The sequence below is a fragment of the Peromyscus maniculatus genome, chromosome 5, assembly GCF_049852395.1.
Source record: "Peromyscus maniculatus bairdii isolate BWxNUB_F1_BW_parent chromosome 5, HU_Pman_BW_mat_3.1, whole genome shotgun sequence".
NCBI lineage: Eukaryota > Metazoa > Chordata > Mammalia > Rodentia > Cricetidae > Peromyscus > Peromyscus maniculatus.
This window is the reverse complement of record NC_134856.1, coordinates 105,022,308-105,034,972: the sequence shown is the minus strand read 5'-3', so window position 1 is coordinate 105,034,972 and position 12,665 is coordinate 105,022,308. Positions and strand designations below refer to the sequence as shown.

The following is a 12,665-nucleotide window of genomic DNA, read 5'->3' as shown; positions in this document are numbered from 1 at the left end:
AATGGATGATTCAGGAGACTGGGGATGTGGGGCAGAGGAAGGAGAACTATGACGTGGACAGGACACATTTCAGAGTCTAGCATAACAGCCACTATAACCATATAATTCATGAGAAGCTTGTTGCTGCCATTTCTTTTTGCATTTGAAAATATATTTTGTAGAGGTTCCAAAGAAAAGATCCCAGGGAGAATATATAAGACACTTGAACAATTGGCTCGCTAACATCATACACTTTGCATAGGCCAGAAATGAGTTTAAGGAAGGGTGGTTCACCCACTGGAAGAAGTAGAAGATTCACACACTAGTGGAAGAAACTCAAAACACAAAGGTCCCACCGAGATTTGAACTCGGATCGCTGGATTCAAAGTCCAGAGTGCTAACCATTACACCATGGGGCCACTTGCAGGATGTCTATTCCTTAATAAACTACCTAAAGTATGAGTAAATACATTTGAGTTTCAATTAAGAGGTAAATTGTATTTTTCATTCATAATAAGTTTACCTCAGACAGAAAATGCACTGAATGACTCACGTGCTCTGTTCTGTAAGAACCAAGTTCACGCACAAAATCTACAGAAGTTCAAACAATATTGAGTTACTTATTTACATAGGAATTCAGTCCGCTCCAAGATAAACAAGACCTAAACTTCGCGTTTGCACAAAGTTTGCCAAATTAGGGTAACTCTACTTTCCAACAAAAGAGGAGACAATGGAGACACGTGGATCCTTGGTTTAGAAGAAAAGAATCTTATTTTGCAGTCTGGGCAAAAGATGACCTGAGAAAAATGTTCACTAACACTAACTTCTGGAGGGGGCGCGGTTCTGAATTTGCTCTGAAGGTTGGCAGTAAATTGTGAAGGAGGAGCAACAAAAATCACGTGAGGTCCCACCGAGATTTGAACTCGGATCGCTGGATTCAAAGTCCAGAGTGCTAACCATTACACCATGGGGCCCACACAGAGCAAGGTCGTTGGCAAAGCTTAGACCGAGAATGTGGAGACTGATTTCCTGTACCTTCTTGGTCTGGATTTACTGCGTAATTCTGCACCGCTGGAGAAAAGTATGGGTATAGAGGCTCCTTGCAAAATGAGAATTGTGTGTTTGCCAGACCTGACATTTGCTGGACTAAAATTTACAGGAAAAAGTGCCAACACTTATAAATCTCTTGGCAAAAACAGGCGTATGGGAAATGCAAAACCGAAGGAGCTAAATATGAGAAGAATTTACTTGTAATTTGAGAAAGAGAACATGAATTGCTTTACCTGTTTAAATATTTTTACTTCTTTGTCCTTATCCGCATTTCACAATGGATCGATTGCTTATGTAATATTAATAATATATTTTATTATGTTTATTTTTCTCTACGACAATATCTGTATGCGCTAGGAAGCCTGAGCGTTTTAAACAGCAATAGTTTTTTGTTTTCTTTTGTTTTTTTAAATAAAATTTAGGCAAAAACAGTTTGCAAAATTGCCTGGTATTTTGACTCAGAAATTTGTCCTCTGAAACAATCTAGAGGCAGGCCAAACTGGAAATATGTTTGAAATACTGATTTCAAAACATTAAATACACCCTAGAGTGGAATCGCATTGTGCTGCATGTGCCCAAGGTCTTGGACGATCAAAAGGGAAGTAGGTGAGTACAGGCGTCCAATTGGTTTCAGTATCAAACCAGTAGTAGCTTGCGTCTTGTTAAATTCAAAAGAAAATGGAATTGGAATAATATGCTGTCCCCAACCAAAGAAAGCTGCGTCAGTTTCAGTGTTGATACACTTGGTAGGGACAGATTTTTATTACCTGCCAAGAAAATTCTACTACGTAGTCGGCAGGATTCGAACCTGCGCGGGGATACCCCAATGGATTTCAAGTCCATCGCCTTAACCACTCGGCCACGACTACAAGAGTGAACACAGGCTTAGGATATATTCCCATGAGAAGTAATTCTCTTGTATTCTCTTGGAACCACGTTTCTGCCCTGTATTAACAGAGCTAGACGATTTCTCATCGTGCTAAAATAGACTGAGATTGAAGATTGGCAGACAGGAATGGTAGCCTTCTGATGTGGGGCGTCCTCAGGACCTCGCAGAGGCTCAGGACAAAGTGACAACGAATCTAGGAAGCTGAATGGCATACTCTACCAGAACCTGAATACAGGGAGACGTTATTCACAACACCTACCTTTGTGATTCTTTGACCTCAGGTTCGCTACTCAAAAAGCTATCCTAAGAATTTGTGATTCACACTGTTAATAATAGCTTTTCCCTGAAACTTGGCATCTTTTCAAAAGTCTAGCAGAGGATGGTTTCGATCCATCGACCTCTGGGTTATGGGCCCAGCACGCTTCCGCTGCGCCACTCTGCTTGCGCTAGAAATGTCCTAACTGTTCGTCTTTATTCAACACAAAAAGCGTTTGATCCGTTACCATTTTCTAGGTAGTTTTCTTTTTCTAACCATTTGGTGACTGCCGAGCAGGATAGGAAACGTTACATTCCTTAATATCGCCAAACGACTGCGCTACCCAAAGCCAAATTCACCGGTTTAGGATTCTTCCCGCTGAAAATCAGTCAGAAAATCAGAAGCTGGAGCTCGGGAGCTCGTTAGCAATTGTTTCCTGTTAGAAAACCAAAGGCACAGTAATGTCAAAATTTTAAATAGCAAGCTTTCAAAAGCTTTGAACTCGTTATACTCCTCAAGTTCAGAACCCATAATGATTTATTTTTTTAATTTTTTTTATTTTTTCGTGACTTCATAATAGAAGAGGAATTTTCAAAAAGTCAGCCGTGCATTGGCCGGGAATCGAACCCGGGCCTCCCGCGTGGCAGGCGAGAATTCTACCACTGAACCACCAATGCTCGCTTGCTATTTGCACTTATTCTTTCTCCTTATGTGTTTATTGTTGTGCCGTTTCTTCCCTTTTGATCAGATTAATTTTTTAGAAATTATTTAAAAATAGAGATTATCTCAACTCAAAAATGTTAAAGATTTTTTATTACATGAAAGAAACACTCTGAAAGCCTGTATAAAATGAAATTAAAGTAGGCAGTCTGGTCCATCTGGTCTTCTTCAGAACAGAGTTGCAGAGCCTTTCAAGGGTGGAAGGGCATTTTTGGTAGCCGTAATTGACTGCTTTGGGAGGGAGAAAATAAAAAAGAAAAAGCAAGAAGGCGAAACCGCAAACTAAAGGTTCTTACTGGTTTTCTGAAAAGGAAGAGCTGGAGCTGTAACCAAGTTTCTCTAAGTCCTACAAGTAGGATAAGAGCTGGAGAGTATGAGAAACCTCTCAAATTTTGATTAAATTACCTTAATTTGTTCTTAATTACTTATCTCTAACAATTGGAATAAAGAGCTGGCTTCAAAGGGAGTTTAAATGGTGCTCATTAAAAACAATTTAAAATAAAACATTTTAAAAGAAAAAACATTTAATTACACCTGCGATCCCAGCACCGAGGAGGAAGAGGCAGACAAATCTCTTTGAATTCCGTCCCATACCCCGTCCCCCAGACCCCTGAGCCCTCGACTCTACCCCACGGGGGGTTAACATAGCAGTTCAGACTGGCCAGAGCTACATAATGAGAATCTGTCTAGGAAAAAAAAAAGAAGAAGAGTTGGGGGAGGGAGGGACGGAGGGAGGGTCAGTTAGTTTATGTGAGTCGGTTATTGAGCAGGAACTTACCTGGAGGAAGGATCTCTCAGACGATGAAGGATGTTGAGTAGCTGTGGTCATCGGAAGGCATCCGTGGACTGAAAATTTTCTCTTCAAAATCATTCATTTGACTCTTGGATAGAAGCCTGTTACTGGACATGTTGGACAAAATATTTTATAACCACCCCAAAGTCTGCGTGCAAAGCCGTCATTCAAAGTCTTCACCGAGACTCTGATGGGTATTTCAGGGGAGTCCTGGAATAAACAAACACTTATTTGCAGCAGCCTGGTTCCTGAGCAAATACCTGGAGAATGGAATGCTAAGTTGATGGAAGTGTAGGAAATAAACTCATGCTAATAAGGAGAGTAAACCACTGGGATAGTTTCTGTTTGTTTGTTTTCCCCCACCGAGATATTTTCAATCCTCACATTCAATACCAGCTCCCACAAAAATGTAGAAAAAATTACTTTAAAAAATTAAATGTATGGGAAAACCAGTAGCTAGGTCATCTTATAGCTGTCTTACAATGAAATTAAAATACTTGTAACTGGATGTGTTGGGGCAATCCTGTAATGGAATCACCTGGAAGGTGAAGGCAGCAGATCAGGAGTTCAAGGTCATTCATCGCCCCCAGTTCAAAACTGGCCTAAACTATATCTACAGACCCTGCTTCAAGCCCCTGTGATTGAAAATGACTGCCACGCTGGCAGGATCCGTAATAACTGAAAAGGTGGGCTTCTAGGAATGTCTGCAAGGGAGCCTCTGGATTAGGAAGCCCTGCCCTAACTGAGGACAGAACCATTCTTTGGGTTGGGGTTCTGGACCGAATAAGAAGGAGAAAGCACGCTAAAGCAGAATCCATCCCTTTCTGCTCCCTTATCAGCTGCTTCCCTGCCATTGTCTCTTCTTCATCGCAATGGAATGTATCGCTGAAATCTCTGAACTAGAGTAAATCCTTCCTCCGTGAAGCTGCTTTGATCTGGTGTTCTATCACAGCAATAAAAAAAAAAAAAGTACACCTTGACTCTAAAAGACACTCCTTTGCCTATTGGAAACCAAAGCCTTTTTTGGGGTCTGGATTTTGTTTGATAGTTTGGGGTTGTTGTTGTTGTTGTTTGGTTAATTTGGTTTTTTGAGTCTTTGGATTGATATACTATAGAAATACATTAGGTAGAACCTACCATTTCCTTCCCAAATATTGGAGTCATTAACAATGGTTAGCATATCACTGTCGGACGTGCTCACTATAAGTCACACTCGAGTCAGAACAGGCAATGAGACACAAAAAATGCTGAACTAAAAAAAAAAAAACACAAAAACGAGTCTAAACAAGGCAGAAGCACACACCCAACAAATTTTAAACTGGTGAGTCACATGTGAGGTAAAATTAAAATGACATTTACAGAAGCGGTCACCTTCCAAACTTAAGTCTCAAGCCTGGGACAATGGCTAAGATGCCTACTTAACATAGCAAAGCTGACGCTGGCCTGGCTTCTCAGGGTCATGTCCACGCTGGACTCTCCCAGATGTCTCTGCCTCTATGCTCTCCCTTTTATCCACAATAAAGTTTCTCCTCCACCACACCTAGGACCAGTCACTCCTTTCCTTTTCTTTCTTTCCTTCCTTCCTTCTTTCTTTCTTTCTTTCTTTCTTTCTTTCTTTCTTTCTTTCTCTCTCTCTCTCTCTCTCTCTCTCTCTTTCTTTCTTTCTTTCTTTCTTTCTTCACAAACATGAGCTCCTTTTCTAGGGTTTAGACCTCAACTGCATCAGCAGAGCAAAGTCAGTGACATTGTTACAGGAAGTAACTAGTCTCTAGGGACAGATTTTTTTTTTTTTTTTTTTTTTTTTGGTTCAAAACCAAAATCAGTTTTATGGTGTTAAGAAATCAAAATGTCACCAGGGAATGGTGGCACACGCCAACCTGGTCTACAGAGTACTCCAGGACAGCCAGGGCTGTCACAGAGAAATCCTGTCTCAGAAATTAATTAATTAATTAATTAAAGCCATTTCTTAGTTTGCAGGGGAATATATATAACTAGAATTCTGGCTATGGTAGTCAATGCCTGGAACAGAGGTCCAAGTTCATCCTTCACTATATAGAAAGCTTAGGTCAGCTCGGGCTTCATGATATCATGTCTCAGCTTCGCCTCCCCACCTCCAAATCTGGAATCTTCACAGCATGGGTCATGTCACCTTGACCCTCTGGCCATGAGGCTCTCCAGAATGAGATAGTGATGAGAACCAGTCCGAGCAGCACACACCCACAAGGATTTCCTCACTGACCACAGTTCCGTCAGGCTTCCTGGATTCTCTTGGTATGGAGGCCCCAACTTTGCCCTGCCCAGCCCAGTTTTAGGAAGAATCCTTCCAAGCCATGCCAGTGAGTGAGGACCCTCCCATGCCCCTGTCTCAGTACTTTTCCGTCTTTGCCCTGCCTTCACCCAGCCGCTTGTCTGTAAACCTGTAAAGCTGTCTGTAAAGCTGCTCTCGCTGTGTGGAGTTGAGGTCAGCTGTACATGGCAGGTCCCTTTCTCTATACAGTCACTCGGGTAGAATCTGTCCTGCCCGGTTTTTAAAGGGTAACCGTTTATTCGTGTTAAGGGCACACAAACCATCAGAAGTGTCAGGTTCTCTGGAATTGGAGTTACAGGCAGTGGTGAACTGACTGATGAGGGTGTTAGAAAACTGAACTGCAGTCCTCTGAAGCTGGTTAACAGTCACCCTTAACCGCTGAGCCATCTCTCTGGACCCCTGTCCTGCCATTTTAACAACTGTTCAGAGTAATTGCACCCTAACAACATCAGAGGAAAAGCACATAATGGTGGAGGGAAACTTCATCCACGTTACAATAAAGCCTAACGAGTTACCCATGTTCTTTGTAATGTAATTGTTAATTCTCAGGTGCTGTTCTGCACTATGCTGCAAAATACAACAGCAGCAACTGAATTCTCACTGCTACTTTCTTGAGTTAGAGAAAGTTGTGTTTTCTGTAGTACCATTCCCTCCATACAAACCTTTATCTAGACTGTTATCAGTGCGCAGTTCTTCCAGCCTTCCTGCCCACCCCCTTGCTCTTGAATCAAATAGCTCCCATTTTTCACACCAAGCCACATACATTCTCTGAACTTGGGCCTGACCCCAGCACTCAGACACTCACATTGTCACCAGAGGCAGCCATCGTTCTTACAGCGTCAATGGGGACCATAGTGTACTCTCATCACCAGTTAATACTGGCTCTTCTCAACGCTGAACAGCGGAAACCCTGGGCATGGTTCATTTTTCTAAGAAACTAGCACAGAATATCTGCTCAGCAGTTTTTTATATAAGTTATATTTTCCACTTTTCAAGAAAAGGCTTTATCATACATATCTGAAAAATATAGATGGCAGTTCACATAAAAAAGTAATCTTTAAGATTCCTGCTACATGCATGTCTTTAATACCAGCACTTGAGAAGGAGAGGTAGGTGGATCTTAGTGAGTTCGAGGACAGCCTGGTCTACAGAGTGAGTTCCAGAACAGCCAAGGCTACACAGAGAAACCCTGTCTCGAAAAACAAAACAAACAAACAAAAAAATGCAAGTTCATTTTATATTTGTAAGAAAGCTATAATTGTGGATGGAGTGGTACAGGCTTTTAATCTCAGTACTAGGGGGTGGAGGCAAGTGCATCCCTGTAAGTTCAAGGCTAGCTTGTTCTATATAACAAGTTCCAGGCCAGCCAGGGCTACAGAGTGAAACCCTGTCTCAGGACCCATACAGTGGAAAGAAAGAACCAATTCTGGTAAGTTGTCCTCTGACCTTCACACACATGTGCACACAGTAACTGTAATGCAAAATTATTAAATAAAAAAGAATTTTAACAGGTGTGTGAATGGATAAAGCTGCTCCCAGAAGCCACTGGGTGATGAGTGAAAACGCAAACAGGGATAGGCTACTTCTTTTTGAGTTGGGCAGGGAGGCCCCCTCAGGCCCTGGAAACAATACTCGTCTTTGTGATTGCTCTTGGTTGCCCACCAGAACTGGAAGGTAAGAACTGGAAGGTGAGAACTGGAAGGTGAGCCCCTATCGCTGAAGACACCCCACACCCTGGTTACACAGGATCTAATGGCTGTGAGGAAGGGGGTTCAGAAGCCACTGCTCTAAAATGCCTATGCTTCTGTAAGTAACCCCTTAGTCCTGTTCCTATAAGCATCCTCGATGGAAGTGGAACACACAGAGACACGGGCAGACAGGCCGGCAGACAGATAGACAGGCACGCATGCATGTACACACACACACAAAGTAGAAGGGGTCTGATTGGGAAGAGAGAAGAGGGGGAACAGAAGTGGGGGGAGGCAAGAGAAGGCGATAAGGGATGAATATGATGAAAATACATTCTGTATATGTAAAAATGTCACAGTGAAACCATTAGGTATGATTGAGGATGTGCTTGTAAAAACGCTTCATGAAAACCAAGCGAGCTCCTGATGTCAGCCACACTTGGTGCTGTACCCTCTGTCCATCACCACTAGGGCTTTCTTCTCGCTGCTTCCCGAGCTACAGGTCTGTATGCTACCACTAAACTCTACTTCTAATATCTTTCCCAAATTGTTCAGTATTTCGTGGTATCTATCTTCCCTCTCCTTCCATAGTTCCTTCAACATTATTAAGAACCTTCCGTACACCATATGCTCTGCTGGGGTTACAATATCATACGCACTGACTTTTCCAGTACTTGTCAGTGGAGACCATCCAGGAAGTGAAGGCCCCACTCGGAGAAAAAGAAAGGCTGCCTTGGGAGCACTGAAACAGGAGCATCTAATTCAAGCTGTGCAGGGCAGAGAATAAATACCTTTTCAGAACAGCTTGTCGGAGACAGCAAGCACCAAAGTCCTGTGGCGAGAAAGAGCAAAATGCATTTCGGGACATGAAAGGCCAGTGTAACGGGGGCTAACAGGTACTTGTGGCTTCCAGGATAAGATTTACATTTAAAATCAACATCATTAGATGTCAATTGCATATCTGTAATCCCAACACTCTGGAACCTGAGGAAGGAGGATAAGAGGTTTAAGAACAGCCTCGGCTACATCGTGAGACTATAGAAGAGCATTCTTTACAGACCCTCTATTGAGAGTAGCAAAAGTTGGAACTCACTTTTCCCAACAGGAAAGCCACAGCAGAAATCGCACTGAGAGCACTGTGCTTTTTTGTTTGTTTGCACAGCCCTCAAACTACACTCTACAAGAGGTTAATTGAATACACACAGTAGAGTTTATTTGATAGAATCTTTTCAGTCACCCGCCCTAACTAAAACACTTGACCCCGACGTGATTTGAACACGCAACCTTCTGATCTGGAGTCAGACGCGCTACCGTTGCGCCACGAGGTCATGACTTCATGGTGTTTTTCAGGCTAATTTAAGGACCCTGAATGACCTCTTCACCTGGTTAAAATATTTCTCTACTGTTATTTTGAAGTTTGATCCATTGTGTCCTCACAGTGCACAGCTTCATTAAGGCCTTGCGTGACAGAGTAAGGAATTCCCTGATTTAACCTTAACCCCCAAACGCGCTTGCTTCTTACATACGGTCTTCTCATTTGCTCTATTTTTCTACTTTTCAGAAAAACAGTGGTTGTGTGGAGCTTATATTCGCAGCACACAGGACCAATACTGATCTCCTCTAGACCAGACTTTTAGATTTGCAGTGCGCCAAAGCTTTGCAAAGTGCCACGCGAACTGGCCCCTGGAGGGCCACAAAGTAGTGACCCCAAAGCCTCGCCTCCGGGTCAGAGTCCACCGGCTGCCTGGCACTTACAGTGCCTCCCTGGCTCGCTCAGTTCACATCAGTAACTCCAAGCAAAGCACCCTTACTGAGATAGTCCTCAGTTGCGCGGGTCTTAGAAATTTCTCCCAGGATCAGCAGCACGCATCTATTATTGTTGTTGTTCCTAGGGCCGCGGGAAGGGGTCCTGAGTTTTTTGTAAAGAAGCAAAGGATTGTATTCCGAAGCAAAGCGGCCGGCTACTTGAGCTTGAGTGCCCAAGAACCTATTACTAGGGGTTTTAAGACAAGATCTTGCCTCGAATTAGGAAGCCATCTTCCTGCCTTAGTCTACCAAATGCTAGGTTTACATGCCAGAACCCTCTTGCAGCTGGGAATTAAGAAAACGGAAATTTTCCTGCTGCAGAATCTGAAAATGAATCAAAAGTATGTGTTTTAATGAAACCCCAGGTGAACTGCAGGGAAAGTTTGAGAGTCCCTGATGTTTTGATCGTGTGAGTGTGGGTGTTCTTTGAGTTCTTTATTTCTTGCCATGGTAACAGCTGATACAGTTTGATCCGTTCACTTTTTCTTGCTCCTCAGCCCGTTAATATCTTCAAAGCCAATCCCTGAAGTCAGTTTGAGACTTGGTCTTCTCTCTCCACAAGCTGGAATACGTCTCAGAATGAGTAACCGGCAAAATCAGGTTATTAAGAGGATAAACTTCCAGTTTGAGGCTGGTCTGGGTATCCTGGGGTATCCTAATCTCCAGTGTGAGACCCTGTGGGGAGGAAGTGGGAGAGGAAGAGAGAGAGGTGGGAGTGAAGAGAGAGGGGGGAACAACGTCTGGCCTTCTAGGATGGATAAAGACAAAGTATTAGTCATGTAGGACTGCCATAATGAACATTGCAGGGTGCAGTGTTTTAACAACAGGAATTTCTTTTTGTTTATTTGTTTGCCTTATTTGTTAACTGTGGTGAGATAGATAAATGGTAGATAGGTAGGATAGATAGATAGATAGATAGATAGATAGATAGATAGATAGATAGATAGATAGATAATAGATGGATGGATAGATAGATAGATGGATGGATATCATATACATACACATTACACACACATATCAAAACAGGTATGTATGTATTTTTTTCTCTCATCATTTGGGCGACTACAAGGCAAAGATCAAGGATTTCTTCCTAAGGATTCTTTCTCTTGGCTTGGTCTTCTCAATCTATGTGGTCTTCTTCTGCGGACGGTTTCCTAATACCCTCTTGTAAAGATGACAGTCACACTGGTCTCACCCACAAAAAATCATTTTGCCTTATCGCCTCTTCCAAGACATTATCTGCCAGTACAGTGATTTTATGAAGAACTAGGGTTTGCACATGAGCCTGAGGGATTTGGAGGACACGGCGAATCACCCGCAGGCCGCCTCAGCCAGCCCAGTGCAGACAGCTTCTCTGTGGAACTGCAGGGTGGGAACACAAGTGGCGGGCGGTACAAATCCCGTCGCCTTCATCTGTGCAGTCTCAGGTTGGAGTTGAGCCTTCTCAGGCCTGACAGGTCGATGTTGCTCCTCCCTCAGCCGTCCAGATTTTAATATTTCTGGTCTCCACTCCTGAATCTCTTTTATACTGTCTGAATTTATGTCTTAAGTCTGTTTTGAGTGGGGTCTGTGGAGGGCACAAGGTGAATTCTTGACCTGGAAACGTCGCAAGATAGCGGTGGCTGCGGGCTTTACGAACCTGCAGTGAGTGGTTCCTCTCTTTCAACTCCCAACTGAAGCACTGGTGCTCACCCTGGCCTGTTATCCTTGCTTCTGATTGAACGATCGAACCACAACAAACTATTATCCATGACTGGATCACCAAATTCCTGTCCTCAATTGTCTCTGGTTGAAACTCCATGATATTAAATGTAAACGTATTTCACCAAAGAATTTGTAATGACAATATCGCTAACAATCCCAAATCTGGAAGAGAACAGACTGTTTTACAATAACAAATGAGGAGTAGCCCTCTCGTATGGGACCACGTGGCCTAATGGATAAGGCGTCTGACTTCGGATCAGAAGATTGAGGGTTCGAATCCCTTCGTGGTTGGCCGGTATTGTTTTTATCAATTTTCGACAATATTAGGCCATCTGACAACTGCCTCCTGACATAAAGTTAGTACTGGTTAAACACAGAGAAAACCAAAAATATTTAACCTGGATCAAATCACCCAGATCAAGGAGATCTAGATTTCCGAGAGTAAGAAGCAAAGCTGCCACAGGGGAAATGGAGCCAAATCCCGAATGTGAGACTTTCTGAAGTGCTATCCAGCTTAACTCTTAGAAAAGTCTTTTGTTTGTTTTTTTCCAGACAGGGTTTCTCTGTGTATCCCTGGTTGATCTGGAACTCACTCTGTAGACCAGGTTGGCCTCAAACTCGGAGACCCGCCAGCCCCTGCCTCTCGATTAAAGAGAAAAGTCTGTATTAGAGCAAAACAACAAAACAAACATCTGGGAGACTTCGCCAAACTAAAAGACACTGAAGTTGCCATCACAGTCAAACCCAATGAACCAGCTTGGACCAGATCCCGACTAGAAAAACAGCTAGCATGCCCGTAATCCCAACACTCAGGAGACCGAAGCAGGAGCATCATTACAAACTTGAAGATCGCAGGTTCTAAACAAGCGGTTTCAGGCAAGCCAGGACTACTGAGCGAAACATGATCTCAGAGAGGAGAGAAGGGAAGCGGGGAGAGAAGAGAGAGTGATGTTTTAGAGAAATTTAAACAAAAGCAGAATACGACTAGATACTTTTAAAGAATTGCTACTGTGTCTTCATTAGACAAGGGCACAGTGGTTGTATCAATACATGTTCATATGATTCATGTTCAAGGATCAGGGTAAAGAAATATTTGCTGCATGAGGAAGAACAAATTTCTAGTCTCCCGAGTGGTCGGGGGAGGAGCAGAAAATCCTTTGTCGGGGTAGAGGTCACAGCCCCCAGGGCTTCTTTCCTGTCTGCTCTAGACGGAAACCCAACCAGGTGTGTGTTCATCCACCTTCCACGGTATCTCCAGTGAGACTTCTCATTGCCCCCCCTCCAAAAGCAATGCTTCACCTGGGCAAAGCTTTCCTCCGCTGTAGCCGGGGGTCCATGAGGTTTAAGGCTAGAACACAACTTCATTGCCTTCAGTTCGGCTCAGCCTGACACGACATTCAGATCTGAGCTTAAGTATTCTATGAATACTTACCAAAGCCCCGTGAAAGATTCAGAGCTTAACAAAAGAGTTA

The 12,665-nt window shown here is 43.2% G+C and overlaps 7 non-coding genes across 7 annotated transcripts; 1 reads left to right on the top strand and 6 right to left on the bottom strand.

The window, feature by feature from the left end:
- Positions 1-326: 326 nt before the first annotated feature.
- Trnaq-uug (transfer RNA glutamine (anticodon UUG)) lies at positions 327-398 on the bottom strand. The gene has a single exon. It is a non-coding gene; the product is annotated as a tRNA-Gln (tRNA).
- Positions 399-881: 483 nt separating this feature from the next.
- On the bottom strand, positions 882-953 carry Trnaq-uug (transfer RNA glutamine (anticodon UUG)). The gene has a single exon. It is a non-coding gene; the product is annotated as a tRNA-Gln (tRNA).
- An 863-nt stretch (positions 954-1,816) lies between these two features.
- Positions 1,817-1,898, bottom strand: Trnas-uga (transfer RNA serine (anticodon UGA)). The gene has a single exon. It is a non-coding gene; the product is annotated as a tRNA-Ser (tRNA).
- Positions 1,899-2,288: 390 nt separating this feature from the next.
- Positions 2,289-2,360, bottom strand: Trnam-cau (transfer RNA methionine (anticodon CAU)). Its single transcript has one exon. It is a non-coding gene; the product is annotated as a tRNA-Met (tRNA).
- A 420-nt stretch (positions 2,361-2,780) lies between these two features.
- On the bottom strand, positions 2,781-2,851 carry Trnag-gcc (transfer RNA glycine (anticodon GCC)). The gene has a single exon. It is a non-coding gene; the product is annotated as a tRNA-Gly (tRNA).
- A 6,088-nt stretch (positions 2,852-8,939) lies between these two features.
- Trnaw-cca (transfer RNA tryptophan (anticodon CCA)) lies at positions 8,940-9,011 on the bottom strand. The gene has a single exon. It is a non-coding gene; the product is annotated as a tRNA-Trp (tRNA).
- Positions 9,012-11,411: 2,400 nt separating this feature from the next.
- Positions 11,412-11,484, top strand: Trnar-ucg (transfer RNA arginine (anticodon UCG)). Its single transcript has one exon. It is a non-coding gene; the product is annotated as a tRNA-Arg (tRNA).
- Positions 11,485-12,665: the final 1,181 nt, after the last annotated feature.